Genomic DNA, 21,288 nt, shown 5'->3' with positions numbered 1-21,288 from the left:
ATGCAATATATTTAGCAGGTACAGCTTACTAAACCACATTCAAAATTGGAGAGTACTATACTATCCAGTGTAAAGTACTTCCCTGCATGAGTGGCTATTTGCAAAGCTGATTTACAATGTGGCAAACAGGAAAATGGGATGACATATGATAGTCGAGATGCTGTAAGAATTGCCATGCAGGCACTATACTGCTGTTCTCAAGTACTACCACCATAAATTCTCTCAAGATAAACTGTATACCAGAGAAAGCAATGAACCATTTCCTTTATGCTTCTTCCATTCTGCCAGAACTCTAAAATTAAAACAGGGAAAGTGAAAAAGAGCCTCTCCTTTGAAATCAGAGTGGAGAGCACCAAAGAGCACATCTGTGACTGGTTCAAACTCTGGGTGGACTTATGTGACCTTGGACAGGGCTTCTCAGGCGGCGCAAGTGGTAAAGAACCCTCCTGCCAATGCAGGAGATGCAAGAGATGCAGGTTCAATCCCTGGAACAGGAAGATGCCCTGGAGGAGAGCATGGCAATTCACTCCAGTACTCTTGCCTAGAGAGGAAACTCTGTCCATGGACAGAGGACACTGGTAGTTACAGTTCACAGGGTCGCAGAGTCTGACATACCTGAAGCAACTTAGCACACACGCACACATGTGACCTTGGACAAGACTGAATCTCAAAATTCTCAGTTGCTTTCTTCTTTTATTTTTATTTTTTAAGGAAGAAATACCTTCTCTATTAATGTGAGGATATTATAATATAAAACTGTCATGTGTCACTAAAAATGAAATATATATGTGATATATATATATATATGTGATATATATATATGTGATATATATATACATAATTTGACATGTGATATATAAAAAATTCATTTGAAATAATGTCATAAAAGAAATACAGTGGATGCATGTATCTGGTTACTAGGTACACGCACCACAAGTTTGCCACCACTCCAATTCCTGATATTATGAGCTTCCTAATTATGCCTAAGAGAAGTTCCTTCAGTATTTACTATAAAGCTGACTTGGTGGTACCAGATTCTCTTAGCACTTGCTTGTCTATAAAGCTTTTGATTTCTCTATCAAATCTGAATGAGAGCCTTGCTGAGTAGCGTATTCTTGGTTGTAAGCTTTTCACTTTCATCACTTTAATCATGCCACTCCCTTCCAGCCTGCAGAGTCTCTACTGAATAATCAGCTGATAACTTTAAGGGTATCCCCTTGTATGTTATTTGTTGCTTTTAACATTCTTCTTTGTATTTAAATTTTTGTAAGTTTTAAATCCCCAGTTCTTATATTCTAATTAACATGTAAGAAATGAAATAAAAATTCACACAATTTTTTTTAAAATATAAGAAGAAACTTCAAGAGAATTATCTTTCCAAATGCTCCCCAAGTACATGCCTATGCATACAACTTCCAAAGGGCACATAATTTAACTCTCCTCTGACTTTATTGAAACTGTAATCAAAAGTTTTGGGAGCAGAATTTTGCAGTGCATATCTTAGCTTTGCAACTAAGTGGGTCTTTTTTTACCTTGAACAAATTATTTAAACTTTTTGAATCTCCATACCTCCATCTGTAGGATGGAGCTAATAATACCTCCTTGACAGATTTGCGAGCTTCCAACAGTGAAATGTTAACTCTTGTCTAAAAGAGAAGGTACTCAATAAAATCTCCCAGTTCTCTCCTAGCATCCATGCTTCCCACTTTGCTAAAACCAAGCAAGAGAAAGGAAAACAGAAAAGTATATTATATACATTTTTCTGCTTTTCCTATTCCCCCAAAACTACCTCATGAAAATTCTGCAAAGTATCTTGATATAGCTCTAATACATTTTTATAACTGCATTATATGCAGCTAGCATAGTTCAACCATTATAATGGATATTCATTTTCCTCCCAATTTTTTTTTGCTTAATTAAACATCCTTATATATTCATACTTTACCTCTCTGGTTTAAATACCCAGAATGGGATTGATAGATCAAAGGGTATGTGAGGTAGTTTTCCTTTTTTATTATAACTGTCCTAACCCCAAAAAATCAGTAATTCATATATCTACTAGCAATTTTTGAAAATACAGTTTTCTTTATATAACTGCAAGCAGTAGGAAGATTTCAGTCTCTTTTATTTTGGCTGATATAATCAGGCTATAATGACATTGTTAATTTAGTTTGTATTTCCCTGACTTTAGTGAGTCTGATCATTTCATTTTTCTTTGTTGACCTTTAAGATCTGCTGTCCTATGAACTGCCTATTCATGTCCTTTGTCCAGTTGTTCAATTAGAAACGTACCCTCAATGACTTTTTTTAGAGATATTTAGTGTTTCATTATTTAGAAAAGAAATAGACTCCATCTGTGTTTTTGGTAAATAAACTTTTAAATCTTAATGTAGTCTTTTCTGGCTTGTTTAAAAAGTTTTGTTAGAAATCCATAAATTTATTCTCTTTAAGTTTGTTTTATAATAAATCATGTATTAAATTCTGGTGGCAGATTTCCTGATAATGAATCATCATCCATTCCTAAAATAAAATCTTTATCATAGTGTATTAATTATTTGATCAACTGTAAGATTCTTTTTCTAATATTGAACTCATTTTTTAACATATATGTTAAAATTTCAAATTGATCTAGAATATTTTCTCTACCTAAGGAATATAAAAATGTTAACACGTATGATCATTTACATGTATATTTCTGTGTGTATATGTACATATACATACATTGTTTTTTTCAAAACAACTTTTTCCCCTACCAAATCAAAATTGAAAATGGTATACTAACTGCTACTCCAGCTACTGCTAAGTCACATCAGTCGTGTCCGACTCTGTGCGACCCCATAGACGGCAGCCCACCAGGCTCCCGTCCCTGGGATTCTCCAGGCAAGAACACTGGAGTAGGTTGCCCTTTCCTTCTCCAATGCATGAAAGTGAAAAGTGAAAGTGAAGTCGCTCAGTCGAGTCCGACTCTTAGCCACCCCATGTACTGTAGTCTACCAGGCTCCTCCATCCATGGGATTTTCCAGGCAAGAGTACTGGAGTGGGGTGCCATTGCCTTCTCCCAATGGTATACTAAAGTTTCATTGTAAATATAAATTCTAATAGATTTGATTTTCTAATAGATTTTAGCTTGTATATTGAGTTGTATGTTTGATACACAAAAGTTTATAGTCAGCATATCTCCTTCATAATAGAAATTTTATTATATAATCACTCTTTATCCTGATTAGTTATTATCTTTGAATTGCAATGTCTCTAACATAATTAATGTTATTTCTGCTATATTTTATTTAAATTTACCTTGTTTCTCTCTGCTCATATATTTGCTATAATGTGTTTCCTATAATGTTAGTACATGGCTGTGCTTTTTTTACTTGAATTTGATGATCTCTTTTTTTGTAAAGGAAGATTTCAGTCAATTAACATTTAATGTAATGACAGATATAACATTTCATTCCTTATGTTACATCAGTTCCGTGACAGTGCTTATTTTAAAACAGGAATTTGTTCCAACATGACTGATATATTAGGGAAAAATTTGGACATAAAATAGGTTTTATGCTACTAAGCCCTCATGTTGCAACTACTGAGCCTGTACACTCTAGAGCCCACACACGGCAAAGAGAGACGCCCACGTGCCACAGTGAAGACCCCACGTGCCTCATGAACCCTGGAAGCAGCCAAATAAATAAATAAATTTTGTTTGCTTATGAATCGTTCATAAATATTTTCAAAAACCCTAAGTAAAGGCAGACTACTGTACTGGCTGAACGGGATGTCTGACTAACAGCAAACACACCATGCTAACAGCTGGGACATGTGGCGGCCGCCTCAGTCCACGTATGTGCTATCCTGCACGGTTCTGACTTTCTGTTCTTTTGAATCAAGAACTTCTCCACATTAAAAATTACTCATTTTTCCATTTATTTTTATTAGTTGGAGGCTAATTACTTTACAATATTGTAGTGGTTTTTGCCATACATTGACATGAATCAGCCATGGATTTACATGTGTTCCCCATCCTGATCCCCCCTCCTGCCTCCCTCTCCATCCCATCCCCTCTGGGTCTTCCCAGTGAACCAGCCCTGAGCACTTGTCTCATGCATCCAACCTGGGCTGGCGATCTGTTTCACACTTGGTAATACACAATGGAATATTACTCAGCTATTAAAAAGAATTCATTTGAATCAGTTCTAATGAGATGGATAAAACTGGAGCCCATTATACAGAGTGAAGTAAGCCAGAAAGATAAATACCAATACAGTATACTAATGCATATATATGGAATTTAGAAAGATGGTAACAATAACCCTATATGCAAGACAGAAAAAGAGACACAGATGTATAGAACAGACTTTCGGACTCTATGGGAGAAGGTGAGGGTGAGATGATCTGAGAGAACAGCATCGAAAAAATACTATTTTGACATTTCAAAGATGGCTAAGCATCCAGGTTCAAAAACCTGTAGGTAGAGCCTGTAAAGGAAAAACTTTAAGTATTGTAGAAAATCTCAAAATCAAGTGTTCCGAAAGAAATAAGGGAAAACGTGTGTCTCCCAAGCAAGAAGCATAAGGGAATCCACATTGTGGATCAGCAAAGACAATTTAGCAAAAATAAAGTCTATGCTGGGAATGGCTTCAAATGCTGTGAAAATAAAAACAGTCTAAAGAAATAGAAAAAGATGAAAGATTGTTGAGTATGTGAATTAAAGACCAAATAGCATAACAACTGAGAACAACCTTTCTCACAAACAGAAAGTACAATTTATATACTAAGACTTCATTCACTAAACCCTGCAGTCGCGGTGGTTTGTGCCTGTTGTGGTGGGGCGGTGGGGGTGGGGGTGGGGGAGTGGTAATTAAAGGAAGTAAAAATAAGGACTTCCCTGGTGGTACAGTGATAAGAATCTGCCTGCCAATGCGAGGGACACAGGTTCGATCCCTGGTCTGGGAAGATCCCACATGCTGCAGAGCAACTAAGCCCTTGTGCCACAAGTCCTGAAGCCCGTGCCCCACAAGACAGGCCGCTGCAACGAGCAGCCCACACACCGACACGAGAGAGCAGCCCCTTTCTCCGCAGCTAGAGAAAAGCCCAAGCAGCGATGCAGACCCACTGTAACCAAAAGTAAATACAGAATTTTTTTTAAAGAAAGGAAGTAGAGAAAGGAAGATTGAAGAAGAGCATCTCTGTCAAGAGAAAACTTGGCATCTAATTTTTAATAGTAGAGTGGTAAGAAAGATACATATCTGATTAAGAGCATCATTAATGTAACTATTAAAAGTGGGAACATATAGAACATACCAATTAATGTGAATAAATAATGAAATGAATCATAAGCCTCTAACCACTAGAAATAAGGAAAAGAGAAAAGAAGGAAAGAAAATGTAAAATGCAGTCAATTCTTTAACTCAACATGTTAATGTCTAAAAATGACTGTCTTTCGCAAAATCATGCAATTGAAAGGCTTGTGGCAAAACTGGAGTTGGACGTATGACACTGAAAAATTTTGTCAGTGACATGTTAATAAAAAGATTGTAACCTAATAAAAATGGGAGGGCAATTTTTCTCTCTTTTATATGCCCCTAGATAAAACTATTTAAATGCTTTTACTTTTCTTTCTCTTATCCACTATAAACTCTCAGGTTTTGCTCAAATGGAATACTTTAGGTTGTAGGCTAATATTCAGTCTTCATATATGCCTTTATTTTCAAGACTCCATAATTAACACTACATTAACAGTCCAAGCAGTAGGATATTATCATCCACATAGATTTAGCTCCAAATCGTCTTCTCCTCTCTGTGTCAGGGTGTCTCTTCTGTTTTACTTGTGGTTTGAATATGTTGCTTTCTCAGTTCTTTTCTTCTAATGTAGCATATACTCCACCATTTGCATAATCATAAATATCTTTCCTACATTTCAAAATATGAGTATCTTTTGTGAGCACGTTAAGATTCCTGGCTTGAAGACTTTCTCCTTTCAAGATGTTACTCCTCTCTTCTATATTACCTTTTATAGATGAGAAATCCATTGACAGATTTCTCTTTCCTTTGTAAGAATACTTTTTGGATAAAAGTTTATAAGGATCTTTTAAAAAACATTCTACCATGAAATCCTTAGGTGTATGTGTTTTCTCCTCAATTCTACTTGAACATCATTAAATTATCTTGGGTCTCTCTTCATCTCTCGGAAGTTTTTTATTGTTGGTTTAATCATTTATCTGTTCTTTTTTCTCCTTCCAGAACTCCATTTCTTCACATATTAGTCACCTTCCAAAGTCCTAAAATTTCCATAAATCTGTTTTTATAATGTGTGCATTGAGATATTTCTTTCCTTTGATCTTTCAAGCCACTAATTTTCAGGTCAACGTATTCATTAAGGTTATACTTAAAGCATAAATATAAACTCAGTTGCTTAACACAATTGCCGTGTATTTCTTTTTCACATTTATTTATTTATGGCTATGTTGGCTCTTCGTTGCTGCGCGGGCTTTTCTCTAGTTGCAGCAAGCTAGAGCTACTCTCCAGTCGCGGTTCCGGGCATCTGGTCGCACTGGCTTCTCCTGGGAGGCACAGGCTCTAGGGCGCTTGGGCTTCAGCAACTGCAGCTCCCAGGTTCCAGAGCACCGGCTCAGGAGCTGTGGCACTCGGGCTTCGTTGCTCCGCAGCATATGGGATCTCTCCAGACCAGGGATGGAACCTGTGTCCCCTGCACTGGCGGGCAGATTCTTTACCACTGAACCACGACAGAAGCACTGCAGGGTATTTCTTGATCACATAAAGTGTGAGTGGTCAAAGGGGGAGTCTGCTCTGCTCAATCAAGCTTGTTTGGCAGAAACTTGTTATCTTCAACATAAGGTTTCCCAAGTCACCTTAGACATCTCCACTCAGGGAGAAAATCATATCACCGCTAGAAGTTTGGCAGCTCTGGAGCTGGTGCAGGTCGCTTCTGGTCACACTCCACTAGCAAGAGCTCTATTAGTGAGGGTGCTCATTAGGGTGAAGAGGGCTGGAGAGTGTAATCTACCTACATGCCCAGGACGAAGAAGGGCCAGGTTGTGTGGAACACATCACAGTCTCCGTTACCTTCAATTCTTCTGGTAAATTCTTCGATTAGAAAATCTTTTTTTTTTTTTTTTTGGAAGGGAAACAGTAGATTTTATTTTTGTTTGTTTCTTTGTTTTAGCTTCAAAAGACTTCTTGAAAAGTATCTGAATCTCCTTAGAACTCTAGATTTCAGTTCAAACTGTTATCTACCTCATCCAGAAGTTTAATTGTCGGACTTGTGTTTTCTTTGTTCTGACCCATCTTCCTCTCCAGTTGCTGGATTCCTTTAGATGTTTTTGGTTTTGTTTCATTTTTCCTGCTCAGTGGCACTTAAAGCTGGTTGCATAGTACCAAAGTGGTGAAAGTGATATGTATATTGGAGGCCCAACAGCAGTATAGAAATTCTTGCACCTGTCATTCTCTCCCAGACGTGGGTACATGAAAGACATCTGAGGATGCTCCAATTCTCTTTTACTTTATTATTTCCCCTTTGGAAACTAATGGAAACAACACCTACAAACGTGGTGATCTTCCACTGGGTTTCCCCTAATCTCTAAAGGGCCAAGATCTCTACAGATTTTGGTGATTAACAATCTAGCCCAAGGCTCCTTTAGTGGTGCTGGGCCACTTAGCCCATCAGAGTGGGAGAAATGAAGGCTTCAATTCCACCCAGCCGTTCCATGGGTTCTAGCAGCCATTTGAATCAGGAAAGACAGTTTGGATGGAGTAGGTAGGTAGTGAAAAGGAAGAACACCCAATTTAGTTTACCATCTTCCTAGAATCTCATGTTTTTAATCTTTGCACGCTAACTTAGAGAGGCATTTTTTAACCCAACAGCAAAGATGCATGTCAATCTTTTAAACTCTACCTGTTTATTCCTGTGTTATTTAATGAAGAAATATATGAACAAAATGCAAAACACAAAGATTCTATGATATGTTAAAAGAAATATAGTTGTATCCACCCCAAAGATATATAGTAACATAAACTCAATTACTGATGAATCAAGATCCTATTATATGCACCTTGGTAAACAGCCATGATTCCAATGTAATTATCATTAACTCTATAAACAGAATTATGCCTTTTTTTTCCTTTTTTTAAATAACAAAATCTTCTAAATTTTCATTTTTTACCATCAACGTTTTAAAATAGACAAAATAAAGTTTAGAATAAAATGCTTAATTTATCACAAATTTTAAAAGTTTGTCAATTCAAATTAATAAGATTTTATTCTAAAGACAAAATATAAAATAAGGTTGTATATAACAATAATATTCATGTGTCCTTGTATTGGATTTTAGTAATCAGTACTTCCTAGATCTATTTGTACTTATTATTTTCTAGAATAATCCTGAATAATAAAGGCATTTTCTATTCTCTATGATTTTAACAATCACTCGTTATAATTAAAATGGCTTGAAAATATCTTATTTGCCCTGGAATGAAGAAAAAAACTTAGAACTAAAAGAGCTATTATTTTGACTTGAACAACAGTTACCCTTTTGCTCCCATCACAGCCCTTTTTTCTTTCAATCTGGGGTTTGGTAATTTGAAAAAAAAGAAGAGACAGGTAATGAAAAGAATTATATGAAACTGCCTCTTCTTACCACCATTTCAAAACTTCAGTTTTAGAGGCCTAGTGACTGCAGTATTTATTATTCAATAAACTTGTAATTTCTAACAATGAAGCCAAATTTTATAACAATCAGGCCATTTGTTTTTCCCAGGAAACTTGCCATAATAGAATTACCTTTCAAATTGCATACTATTATGCAGTAGTATTAAAACACTCCTACTGTGAGCGTCAATTTGCACAAACCACCACTGCACTTGCTACTCATGAGAATACAAATAACAAATTACACTTTTGAAAACTACATTTGAATTTGAAAATATGACCAATATCACTTGTTATCCCAAACAAAAGGAATTGGCTGTGGTAAGTGGGTAAAAATATGACTGCTTACATCCAATATGTTTTCCAATTAGAGGATTTGATGTGCAAAAAAAAAAAAAAACCTTGTTAGTTATAATTACGAGGGTGTTTTTTGTGAGCCTCTCTCCACATTTCTCCTTTGCGTTCGTGCATGCTCAGTCAAGTCTAACTCTGTGACCCCATGCATTGTAGCTTGCCAGACTCCTCTCTCCATGGTATTTTCCAGGCAAGACTACTGGAGTGGGTTGCCATACCCGTCTCCAGGGGATCTTCTCAACCCAGGGATGGAACCTGTATTTCCTGTATCTCCGACTTTGGCAGACGGATTCTTCACCACTGAGCCACCTAGGAAGCCAAGATATCCTTGAGGGGTTCTTTAAAGCAGCCCCATCTGAAAATGGAAAACTGTGGAGGAAGTCAACTGGGAGGAATTTAGAAGGAAGTTTAAGAGTATACACTGTTTCCATTCACTTTCCATAGCCATTTCAAACAAGGGAGGCTGAGCAGTTTCCTTGCATGCCAGAAAGAGAAAGAAATGTAGTTGTTATTCTCCAGCAAAGTCGGCACACAAGCAGGGGTGTAAAAGGAAATTTCACAGGGATGTTAATTCTGCTACTAACTGTTCTGCTATCCACTTTCCAGGTAAACAATGAATTTCTAAGAACATGTGAGGCAGAGGTAACAGCTTGTGTAAAGGCAAAGAAATATGGAATCATCTGGATAATTGATGGAAGAGAAGGCTGTACAGAGTGGGTGCAGTGTAGGAGGAAAAGGTACCAGGCCATGAAACTGGAAAATCAGGGGCCAAATTACTTCGTTCATTTCCACAAAACATCCTGCGAATTATATTTCATATGCTTTTAGGATTTGAAATAAGGAAAAGCATAGAGGAAAAGCCTCATGCACAAAAAAACGGCTTCCAGTTCAACAGTGGAGATAACAAGAAACTTGATTAAGAAAAAAGACAGACTCAAGACATATTTAGGGGAAGAATCAAAAGGACTTTGTGTCTGATGAATGGGACGTGGCAGGAAAGATAAAAGGAATAGGCTAGGATGAAAAGAGAAGCATAAAATGATTTTCAGTCTTCTCATTTGGGAGACTGGGTAACTTGGAGGAGGAATGCAAGAACAGAAATGTATTTGGGAATGGGTAGGATGAATTAAGGAAATTAATTTTAAACTCTTTGAGCTCTTGGATATAGGACATTGACCTCAACACTAGCAAGTCTTATAATTCACATTCTGGGGGCTTCCCTGGTGATCCAGTGGTTAAGACTGCCTTCCAATGCAGGGGATGCAGGTTTGATTCCTGGTCAGGAAGCTAAGATCCCACACGCCTTGCTGCCAAAAAACCAAAACATAAAACCGATGAAATACTGTAACAAATTCAATAAAGACTTTAAAAATGGTCTACATTAAACAAAATTTTTGTAATAAAATAAAATTTTTAAAAATTCACATTCTGTGTGATTACAATTTGCTCAGTCATGGTGAAACATACCATGGAGGAGTGGGGATAGCACATCATTGAAAGTGGCCAGTGAGTTGCACTTGGAGATCTGCCTGAAGGACTGAGAGGAGAACCATACCTGCCTTCCTATCAAAAAATCCCACTCAAAATGCAGATTGGTTCAATCACTATGAAATTCCTCTAAAAGTAAAGAAGTTCCTCAAAAAAACTAAAAATAGAGATGACATATGATCCCACAGTCCCACTCCTGGGATATATCCAGACAAAACTATAATCCAAAAGATAGGATACATGCACCCCTATTTTCATAGCAGCCCTATTTATAATAGCCAAGACATGGAAACAACATAAGTGTCCGTTGACAGATGAATGCATAAAGAAGATGTGGTACATATACACGATGGAATATTACACAACCATAAAAAGAATAACGTAAAGCCATTTGCAGCAACATGGATGGACCTAGAGATGATCATACTAAGAGAAATAAATCAGACAGAGAAGGACAAACATCATATGATGTCACTTACCTGTGGAATCTCAAACATAACACAAATTAACTTATCCACCAAATGGAAACAGGCTCACAGAGAACAGACTTGTGGTTTTCATAAACCACAATGAAAAAGAATATATATGTATAACTGAAACACTGCGTACAACAGAAATTAGTAAGATATTGCTAGTATCAATTATGCAGTGTGCTGCTAAGTCACTTCAGTCCTGTCCAACTCTTTGCGACTCCATGGACGGCAGCCTGCCAGGCTCCTCTCTCCATGGGATTCTCTAGGCAAGAACACTGGAGTGGTATGCCCTCCTCCAGCGGATCTTCCCAACTCAGGGATCGAACCTGCGTGTCTTAGGTCTCCCGCAATGGCAGGCAGGGTTCTTTACCACTAGCGCCACCTGGGAAGCCGGTACCAACAAAAATCCCACCAGTCAGCTAGTACCCAGGAGACCATCAGCGGAGTCCCCAGACAAGCACATGAAGGCACATGAAGGCATGGTCCTTCCTCGAGTACTCGGTTGAAGACACCGACAAGGGCAAGGTGTCCGCCTGCCAAGAGCTCAAGCACTGAGGCTCTCAACCCGGCCAAGAAACATGAACGGGACCTGACCGAGGCCGGAAGGATGCAGGGTTTGGGCCCACCAGCACCCGCCCCATCACCCTCCCCGACATCACCCAGGGCGCGCAGTACCTCAAGGGGAACAGAGCAGCCTGGGGGCTGGTCTCCAGGCGTCACCGAGCAGGAGGACCGGACACGGAGCACCAGGGGGCCCTGCGCCTCGCCCCGGGGGTGGGCCGCGGCGCGGGTCCGGCGGAGCATCCGCACGGCCCACGCTGTCTCTGCAGCACGCGGGCCTCCTGGCCGCCCGGGAGCCCAGCTCCTGGTGGAAGTCCGCGTCTGCGCCCGCCGCCAGCAGGGCCACGTCGCAGAAGAGGCGCGGGGACCAGCACCGCGTGTCTGTCGGGAAGGCCCCGCGGCGAGGCTTCCGCTTCACCGCCGACCTGAGGTCCACACCTGCGGCCGGGCCGCGCGTGCGTGTCTGACCCGGGGCGACCCTGCCGGCAAACAGCTGCCCCAGGCAAGTCCCGGCAGAAACGCGCAAGCACAAAGACCCGGAGGAAGGCGGCCCAGCCTCAGACACCTGCCAAACTGGGTATAAGCGACCCTCCACTTCCTCTTCCCTGGCGGGACTCGGCGCAGCGCCCTCTGCCCGCTGGCGACCGACCGCAGCCGGGCGCTCTCGCGTCTTCCTCGCCACACCTCGCCAGACTGTCCAGACCCATGCTGTCCCGCCTGCCAGATTTCAGGGCCCAGTCCTGCCCACTCCATGTGAGCACTCGATGCCTTTTCTTTCCATATCTACTTCAAGATTTCAGAGCAACACAAATGCCCTCGCAGCAGGTACTTATTTATCTGCCTGGTGGAAGTGGCTTTAGCGGTGAGGCCCAACACTTTTTCATTTTTTCAGAGGGAAACTCAAATGCTCCAAATATCTTAAATTAATGCATTAAGAGGTTTAATGAGTACTTTTTTCTTCTTCTTCTCAATTTTAGCTGGCTAGAATCAGGCTCCAGCCATTGGAAAACAAAGGGGGAAAAAAGGCATTCCTTTCTTAGTCCATTGTAGATTTCCGTGCAATCTACAAGAGTGAAACTGCTTTCTTTAATGTATGCCTTGAATGATGATATTCTAATTGAGAAAACTGGTAGATTCTTTATACCCAGCCTACCAGGAATATTTAAGAACGTGGCTTTTTCTGACTACACCCCTCCAATTAACACTATCTGCCACTTTCTTGCCTTGAAAATACTAACCTCTGCTGCCATTCCAACGTATGCAAAACTGTGATGATTGAAGCTGAGGTTCAGAATGTTTTGAAAAGTTTAGATAAGAAATCAGTTATAATAAACTCTCCTTTCACAATGGTTCTATGAAATCATGACCCTTTGACCAATGCAGGTTGTTTACTCTATGGAAACTTTAACAATTATGATACGTGGAGCACCACTCTCTCCTTTCTCAAGTCATGGAAAGTCTCCTTTCCTCCTTTCAGGCCTGCCTGTCTCCCATTCTGGAGTTAGTGGTTGAGTGGGCAAAGGGCCACACTTACCCCGTAACACTACAGGACTAGAAAGGTATTTTAGTTTGCTATGGCGGTCAAGACAAAACACCAAAGACTACATGGTTTAAACAGTAGAAATTTATTTTGTCACAGTTTCAAAGGCGAGAAATCCAGCATCAGAGTGTCAGTAAGGCTGAATTCTTCTGAGCTCTTAGTCTCTGGCTTGTAGGTCTCCCTGTACCTTTATATGGTCTTCCTCTCTGTACACGTCTGCATCTAAATTTCCTCTTAAAGGAAACATGGTCATTTTGCATTAAGGCCCACCCTAATGACCTCATTTTAACTTTGTTGTTGTTCAGTAACTAAGTCATGTCTGACTCTTTGTGACCCCATAGACTGCAGCATGCCAGTCTCCTCTGTCCTTCACTGTGTCCTGGAATTTGTTCAGAGTCATATCCATTGAGTCAGTGATTCTATCTAACCATCGCATCCTTCTCCTTTTGCCTTCAGTGTTTTCCAGCATCAGGGTCTTTTCCAGTGAATTAGCTCTTTGCGTCAGGTGGACAAAGGACTGGTGCTTCAGCTTCAGTATCAGTCCTTCCAGTGAACATTCAGGGTTGATTTCCGTGAGGGTTGACTGATTTGATCTGCTTGCAGTCCAAGGGACTCTCCAGAGTCTTCTCCTGCACCACAGGAGTTCTTCAAATGCATCAGTTCTTCAGTGCTTAGCCTTCTTTATGGTCCAACTCTCACATCTGTACATGACTACTGGAAAAACCATAGCTTTAAATATATGCACCTTTGTTGGCAAAGTGATGTCTCTGCTTTTTAATATGCTGTCTACGTTTGTCATAGCTTTCTTTCCAAGGAGCAAGTGCCTTTTAATTTCATGACTGCAGTCACCATTTGCAATGATTTAAATACATCCTTAAAGAACAATTCCAAGAACACAGTCACGTTCTGAGTTACTGGGGGTTAGCACTTCAGTATATGAATCTGGGGAAACACAACTTGGCCCATAACCAGATGAACCAAAGTTGGCCAATCATATATCCCACATGCTTGAATAGAGAGGCTGGCCCCATTTGAAGATGTTTTCAAGCAAGATTAAGCAGTGTCTTTTTGAAGATTGGTAAGAATGTGGAAAAAAGATCATATTCTACTTTCTCAGATCCAGAGTTCCAAGAATGATATAGATTTGGAGCTTACCTATAAGGTTACAAAGATTCTTTTTTTTTTTTTTTTTTTGCTAGGTAGAGAAACCTGTTAAGCATCAACATGAGGAAAACAGACATGAAAGAGATGGGAAAAGAGAACTATCCCTTACTGATATTATACATGCACATATATCCAGCATGTCTAAACTAGGGAGCTTCTGTAATATTTACTGAAGGCCATATGTTTTTCTTTTACTACTTAGCTTGGATTTGACACTTTCAATTGAAGTGTCATTTTCACTTCATTTTTAATTGAAAAAGCCTAACTAACTAACCATGGAGAAATAGATACATTTGGTAACATAAGTTAGGTAGACTGATGGTTTATACTACTGTAAATATGAATCAATCATAGATTACCAAACATTGTTAACAGTCACTGTGTGTGTACGCACATGCTAAATTGCCTCAGTTGTTTCCAACTCTTTGCAACTCTATGGGCTGTAGCCCTCCAGGCTCCTCTGTCTGTGGCAAAAATCTTCCCGACCCAGGCATCAAACCCCATCTCTTGTGTCTCCTAGCGTTGGTAGGTGGGATCTTTACCACTAGCGCCACCTGGAAAGCCCTAACAGTTAGTACTCCTCCACAATTACTCCTGAGTCCTGGCAGAAGCATCTCACTCAGACGCCTGGATGGGTTTCAAGTTTCTTCAGCAGTTGTGGCCTGGGATTTTTTTTATTACTGAAGTGCTTATAGTCTCACATTCATGTTGATCAGTTCAAAAAGTTAGATGATCACACAAGATAATCAAATCATGCACCTTTTAACCATTTAATTTGTTTCATAAATTAGTCTATTTTATGTAGATCTCTTACTATGTGTAGGCTTTTGTGACTGATTTCCTTTTCATGTTCTTGACCTCTCAGCTTCTCGCCCGTGCCTCCCTCCTCAAGTCCAGCCATTTGTTTCATTTGTTTTTCAAACTATACTTTTTATATCTCTGGGGTAACTACATGAAGTCAGTGAGTTCTTTATGTTCCAAAGGTACCTTCAACCACCCTAGAGTGGATAATCTCACAAAGCAATAACAAACCCTGGCCTGAATTTAATCTTCTGCCTGGCTTATATTTAACATGGCTCAATTTGTCTATCTTCCCTTCAAGTCTCCATCTACTCATTTGTTAAACATGTTCTCTAAGGCCAGAGGACTCTTTATACTGACTATCCACCAGTAATAGCTTTGGCATCTCTAAACCCATCTAGCAATTCTTTGAAGAGTTTACACTGCTGCTCCTTTCTCAAATCTGCTCAGATTTTCTGTAGCTGTTTGGTGTCCCTCACATAAGTATGATTGGAGTGAAAGGTAAATAAATGGATTCTAAAACCATTCTTGCCTAGAAGCTGGGAATTGAGATGAATGATGTTAGTCATGCAGCCCAGGCCCAAATCTGCTTAAACTTCATCCAGCATCTAATCCAAATTAGAATGGGATCTTCAATCACATATCAAAAGAAGTTAAAAGTTTCAAAATTTACAATTTGAGCCTTGAGGCATTTCATTAGACTAACAGATGGTATGCAACATATTGGGCAATACAGGAGCTAAAAATGGGATTGGCAAGACTACACTCACAAGGATCATTTCTACAGTTTGTTACTAAAGAACTTTTCTTGCACATGTAGAGCACTGATAATAAACCAATGATCTAGTAAGTTAGAAAAAATGGTGAGGGGGATTGGCTATTAAGGAAGTTTTGTGTTTTGTTTTAGAGGAACTCTTTGTCTGCAAAATCCAGAACCTTTAGACTTTAAAATAATAGAAAAAATTCTGGAATTTACTAGAATAGTTTAAAATTTTTTCAAACGTAAACAGCTTATAAGCTTGCTGATTGATTGAAATCAGGTGGTAGGTATGTTGCCACCTTTTACGACCCTGTGGACTCTTTGTGACCCCATGGACTGTAGCCCACCAGGCTTCTCTGTCCATGGGGTTCTCCAGACAAGAACACTGGAGAATGGGCATGGGCATAGATAAACGTTGCCATGCCCTCCTCCAGGGGATCTTCCTGACCCAGGGTTGGAACCCGCATCGCTTATGTCTCCTGTATTGGTGGGGAGTTCTTTACCACTAGCACCGCCTAGGAAGCCAAACAGTTGAGTAAACTTACTGATTGATTGCAATCAGGTGGTAGGTGTGTTATAGTAGTATCTGTGTTTTTTGAATGTCTGAAATACTTCATGATGAACTATAGTAAGGCATTTTTAAACATGCCAACCTTGGACCCAACCAAGGTGTTTCATTTTGAAAAGCTCTGGTTCCCCTTTCCCTCCCTAAATTGGAAACTGAGAGATAGATACCAAAATCAGATAATAATTATAGCATCATCTTTATCATTTGTGAAGCAGCCTGGGGAATGTTGCTTTAGGTCTCAAGTCAAGTGCCTTGCTGACCCTGACCTCCAAACTGAGGCGCTCACCCAAGCCCTGGCATGGTGGACACCTGAGAAGCAGAGCCTTCCCTCGTGACAGCACTGGACTGAAGAACACCTTCTCTGCAGGCAGGAAGCCACAGGAAGATGTGAAAATATAGGAACAAGTGGCTAAAATGAGTAGAAGGCGCATGAGAGAGCTTCCTTGAGTACTTGAAATGTTCTATGTCTTGGTCTGTACTGATTTTATAAATATTTTAAAATGAGAACATCTATCAAGCTATCAAATCTATTAAGATTCAAGCAGTTCTCCATATATGTTAGTCTATTAGGACTGACACAGAATACCACAGACTGGGTGGCTTCAACAACTGAATCTGTTTTTTTTTCCAGTTTTGGAGGCCAGAAGTCCAAAATCAAGGTGCCAGCAATGTTCTAAGGCCTCTCTTTTTAGCTTGCAGATGGCCATCTTCCTCCTGTTTCCTTATATGATTTCCTTTTTTCTATGCATACCCATCCTGGTGTCTCTTTATCTTCTTATATAAAAACAGCAGTCATACTGGAAAAGGACTCCACCCTTCGGACTTCATTTAACTTTAATTGCCTTTTTTAAAAGCACTGTCTCCAAATACAGTCACATTGGGGATTAAGGTATGCTTGTGAGGGGTGGGGGGGCGCCATTCAAGCCATAGCACCCTATATCTGGTATACGTCAATAAGTTAAAGTTAAAAAGAAAAGCTGAAGCAAATTCCATAAAAAGGGAACACTTCAATGTAAACAAAGGGGCAGAATTCGCTGTATGGATTTAAGACATCTCAAACTTTCCAGGAAAAATTTTTATAATGGAAGCAGGTGTGAAGGGAGAGATGGGAGGCAGATGGGGGTGGGTAACAGGAAGGGGGTAAGAGATAAATAGATGTGGAAAGGGGAGAGAAAGGGAATGATGGAAAGGGGGAGGAAAGAGAAAGGAGAAGATAAGAAGAGAGAGAAAGAGAGGGAGAGAATGAATAAATATGACTCTATGAGAGTCAAATATATGGCTTGATGATTATACAAATGAACTCTAGAAGCTGATTGCCTGGGCTTATGTCTCAATTCAGTCACTGAAGAACTATGTGACCATGGGGAAATCACTGATTTGTTGCATGAAGTAAAGAATATACCTACCTCATGTGATAATATACAGAATTAAAAGAAGTGATACATGTGCAGCTTGGTATATGTTTAAGCAAATGCTATATAAACATCTACTATTATCAGTCAAGTTTAAGACTTCCATCTGGGATCCAGTGTATAAACAATAAATGAGGACCTTCCTCCCTCTCTGAAGACCCAAGGATGGTGCACAGCTTGGGAAATAGACCATTCCCTTTTTCACTCCCATGCTTGCTCCTTCTGCTTGGGCCTAGGTTTAAATAATCACAGTCAGCTCTGAACAAAGAACTAGACAGATTGCTCCACTGAACTGTGCTGAGGTGGCTGGAATGTACACTATAGTTCTCGTGTGATTTTATTTACGTCTAATATTTCCCAGCATAAATCTAATTTCCCATCTAGGAAGTGCTGATATCCTAACTTTCTATGATAAAGCTAAATGAGAAATCTGCAGTTCTCAAATGTAATTTTTTCGACATGGGTTTTCTTGCTAAGTTTTTTTTTTTTTTTTTTACATTGAAACAACCAAACAAAACAACACCTCAGCAAAGGGCTTTTTATTCCCTCCAGTTCCCTGTGATACAGGTTGATAGAGCACACCAGGCCAGAGGGGAATCCTTTCTGAAAGATGAAAATGCTAGCGTTTTGTTCATTTCCTACCTTGGCGCTTCCAGAGGCTACAATACCACGCTCTAACTGGGAGCTGGAAAACTGCAGGTAATGTTTACTGTGTGTGTTTATTAAAAGGTGTTAACAAGTAATTGCATGGCATCACCCACTTAGACACATCTGCAATGGTATTTTTACCCTGAGTCTGAGGAATGTCTCCTTGGCATAGATTTTTAAGAGCTTTTAGAAAGAATATGATCCTATAGTAGATGCCAAATTTGTGGCTTCATCCAGTGCAGTTCAGATGGCAGACAGGATGTGGTGGAGCAGTCTGGGGGTTGCAGTGAGTCAGCTATGGAGACAAATGTTTCCATGGTGACCTTCCCCATTCATTCAGTGTGAGGCCTCCTCACACCCTTGAGAATTAATGACATGGCATTGACACTGATAATCATAATGAAGAGAGCTGTCTGACAGTGGGGCAACCCAACCCTGACATTAGTGAGGAACTAAGATAGAGGAATTTAGCCAGTGTGTAGAGGAATAAAATATTGAACTACAGCGAAAGGAAATCCATTTCTTTTTCTTTTATAGAATAGTTTTCCTGCCAGAATGGACCCTGCTGCTTGCAGGCTTCTATAGTCTCCCCTCGGAGAATTCTTTTAGTACTACAACCAAGTGGGGGTGGAGATAAATAACCCAAAGAAGTGATTCACTGAAGGTCAAAAGAAACAGGATGAGAGAATATAGAAGGGGCACAGACTTAAACTCACTCAGTCGTCCCAGTTTGTTTGTTTGTTTGCTTGTTTAAATATTTTAAAATGTTCCTTAGGAGGTCCTTTTAGGAAAAAATCTTTCTCCTGAAAAACTTACCTTTTTCTATAGCTTTGAAAACTTTTGTCCCTTTCAGGGAAAAAGCGCTTTTCACATTGGGCTAATAGCAGCACTTTATTTCTGTGTGCAGAGATGTGGGGCATTGTACAAACAAAGAATGTGAAACACTGGGAGTCTACCCTCTACCTCAGAGGCCAGCCTGAGTAAAATTATAGACACAAGTTTTTCAGAGTAGGATGTAGATTTTCACAGGCTCCCGGAGGACCGGGCCTTGTGATTTAGTCCGTCATTTGCATGGTTATCTCCTTTATTAAATTTTAAGATTCCATAGAGCAAAACTTCATCTTACTCATCTTTAGCATCATAAGCCTCACTCCCAATGCACACACACACATGCAAATAAACACAAATACTTGTGCACACACAAACATTAATCTAGCATCCTTCTTTATATACCACACACCACATTACTACATATCTATTCATGAGTGGATTTGATTAGCCCATAAAACCTCCGGTGAGGCAGTTAAGCAGTTTACATATGAAGTTTTAGAAATCCATAGAGCTAAATTATGACAGTTTTTTAAACTATGTAGCATTGTTTTGCTTTTTGAAATGTTTAGACAAGCAGATTTGACACAAATACAGTAAAACTTGAGAGGCAGTAAATGAAAAACATGTGTGAAAAATAATCAAGACCCTCTCAAGGCAGCTGGACTATTCAGATTGATTAAATGATGTCTACAGAATGCTGATGGCTGGACCTACCATGACATTTATTAATCCATCAAATATTTATTGAGATCCTACTTTAATAGCTGTTTACTCTGTGCCAAGCACCATTTTAAGTCCTTTATCCTTAGTAATGTATTTAATCTTCTCTAAGAGATAAACATTATTATTAAAATACCTATCTTTCAAGCATGTAAACTAAAATACAAGTAATTTAAGTAACTCATCAAAATCGACACAGATAATAGAGGTGGAGTCATAAATTGAGCTAAGCAGCCAGGCTCCAGATCATAAGCTCTTAACCCCTCTGTGATACTTGCCAATCCTTGGGCTGGGAAGTTGGAATAAAGCCATAATCAGGAGGTATGTCCTTTTTCTTTGTTTTCATAAAGCTTAGAGTTTTGAAAGAGAGACATGCTGAAAACAACCAATTACAGTCACAAGCAGCAAGTGCTATATGAGAGCCAAGGAAGAACTATAGGGACAGAGCAACATAAATCATCCTAACCTACGGACTGTGAGGCTTCTCACAATGAGGAAAAGATCTAGAGAATGAATGAGGTGCCGTTTCCATACCGACTTTGTTTCCTGATCGTCGTTGGTGATGAGGTATGAATGGTTGAGCCAGAGGGGTTGAGGTTCGGGAGGGAATCTTTCCAAGTAATTCCTAAGGTCAACTGATGAGAGATACACCTCTGGTAAGCGTGTCACAGGACAGAAGCATCTGACTAGACAGGGACCAGCATACCAGGCGAAACATGTCAGCCTGGTTGACTCTTGGGAGGAGTTGGGAGAGAGACTGTTGGGAGAGAAAATATTTCCACAAAGCTAGAAGTGTAGACGTGGACATTCTAGAAAACAGTGCAGTAATAATACGGAGAAACTCTGCTAAGGTAAGAGGGAATGCCATAGATGTGACAGGTTTTGGGGCGCCAGGGAGCTGCTAGACAAAGTCCCTGTAAAAGTCAATCTAAATCTTGGCGATCATTACACATTTATACCCATCACTGTAATAGCACATATTGAGCAGTTTCTGTTTACCAGACTTTGTGCCAAGACTAAGGGGAAGCAATTATTATTACTACTGTTGTCATCATCATTGTTGTTGTTATCCTGATCAAAGTCATGACACAGTAGAGCTGAGGGCCTGACCCATGATCATTGCACCACCCCCAGAAGTTATTTGTCACGTATGGCTGCTGATTGACATCTTTTTGACTCTGAAAGTTGATAGTCAAATCTAAGGGAATGTATTGAAAAAAAAATACAAGTTTTTTTGCTCACTTCAAAGTTTTTATGAATTTTGAATATTGGTTGATTAGCTTCCTTCAGGCAACACTAATTACAG

General features: G+C 39.7%; 1 pseudogene; it reads left to right on the top strand.

Annotated features, from left to right (window-relative positions):
* Positions 1–15,799: 15,799 nt before the first annotated feature.
* Positions 15,800–15,908, top strand: LOC133047356 (small nucleolar RNA U3; annotated as a pseudogene).
* The last annotated feature ends 5,380 nt before the right edge of the window (positions 15,909–21,288 follow it).

Source organism: Dama dama, chromosome 26, assembly GCF_033118175.1.
Source record: "Dama dama isolate Ldn47 chromosome 26, ASM3311817v1, whole genome shotgun sequence".
Lineage (NCBI taxonomy): Eukaryota > Metazoa > Chordata > Mammalia > Artiodactyla > Cervidae > Dama > Dama dama.
Note: the sequence above shows the minus strand (reverse complement) of the source record. Positions and strands in the feature narration are given on the sequence as shown.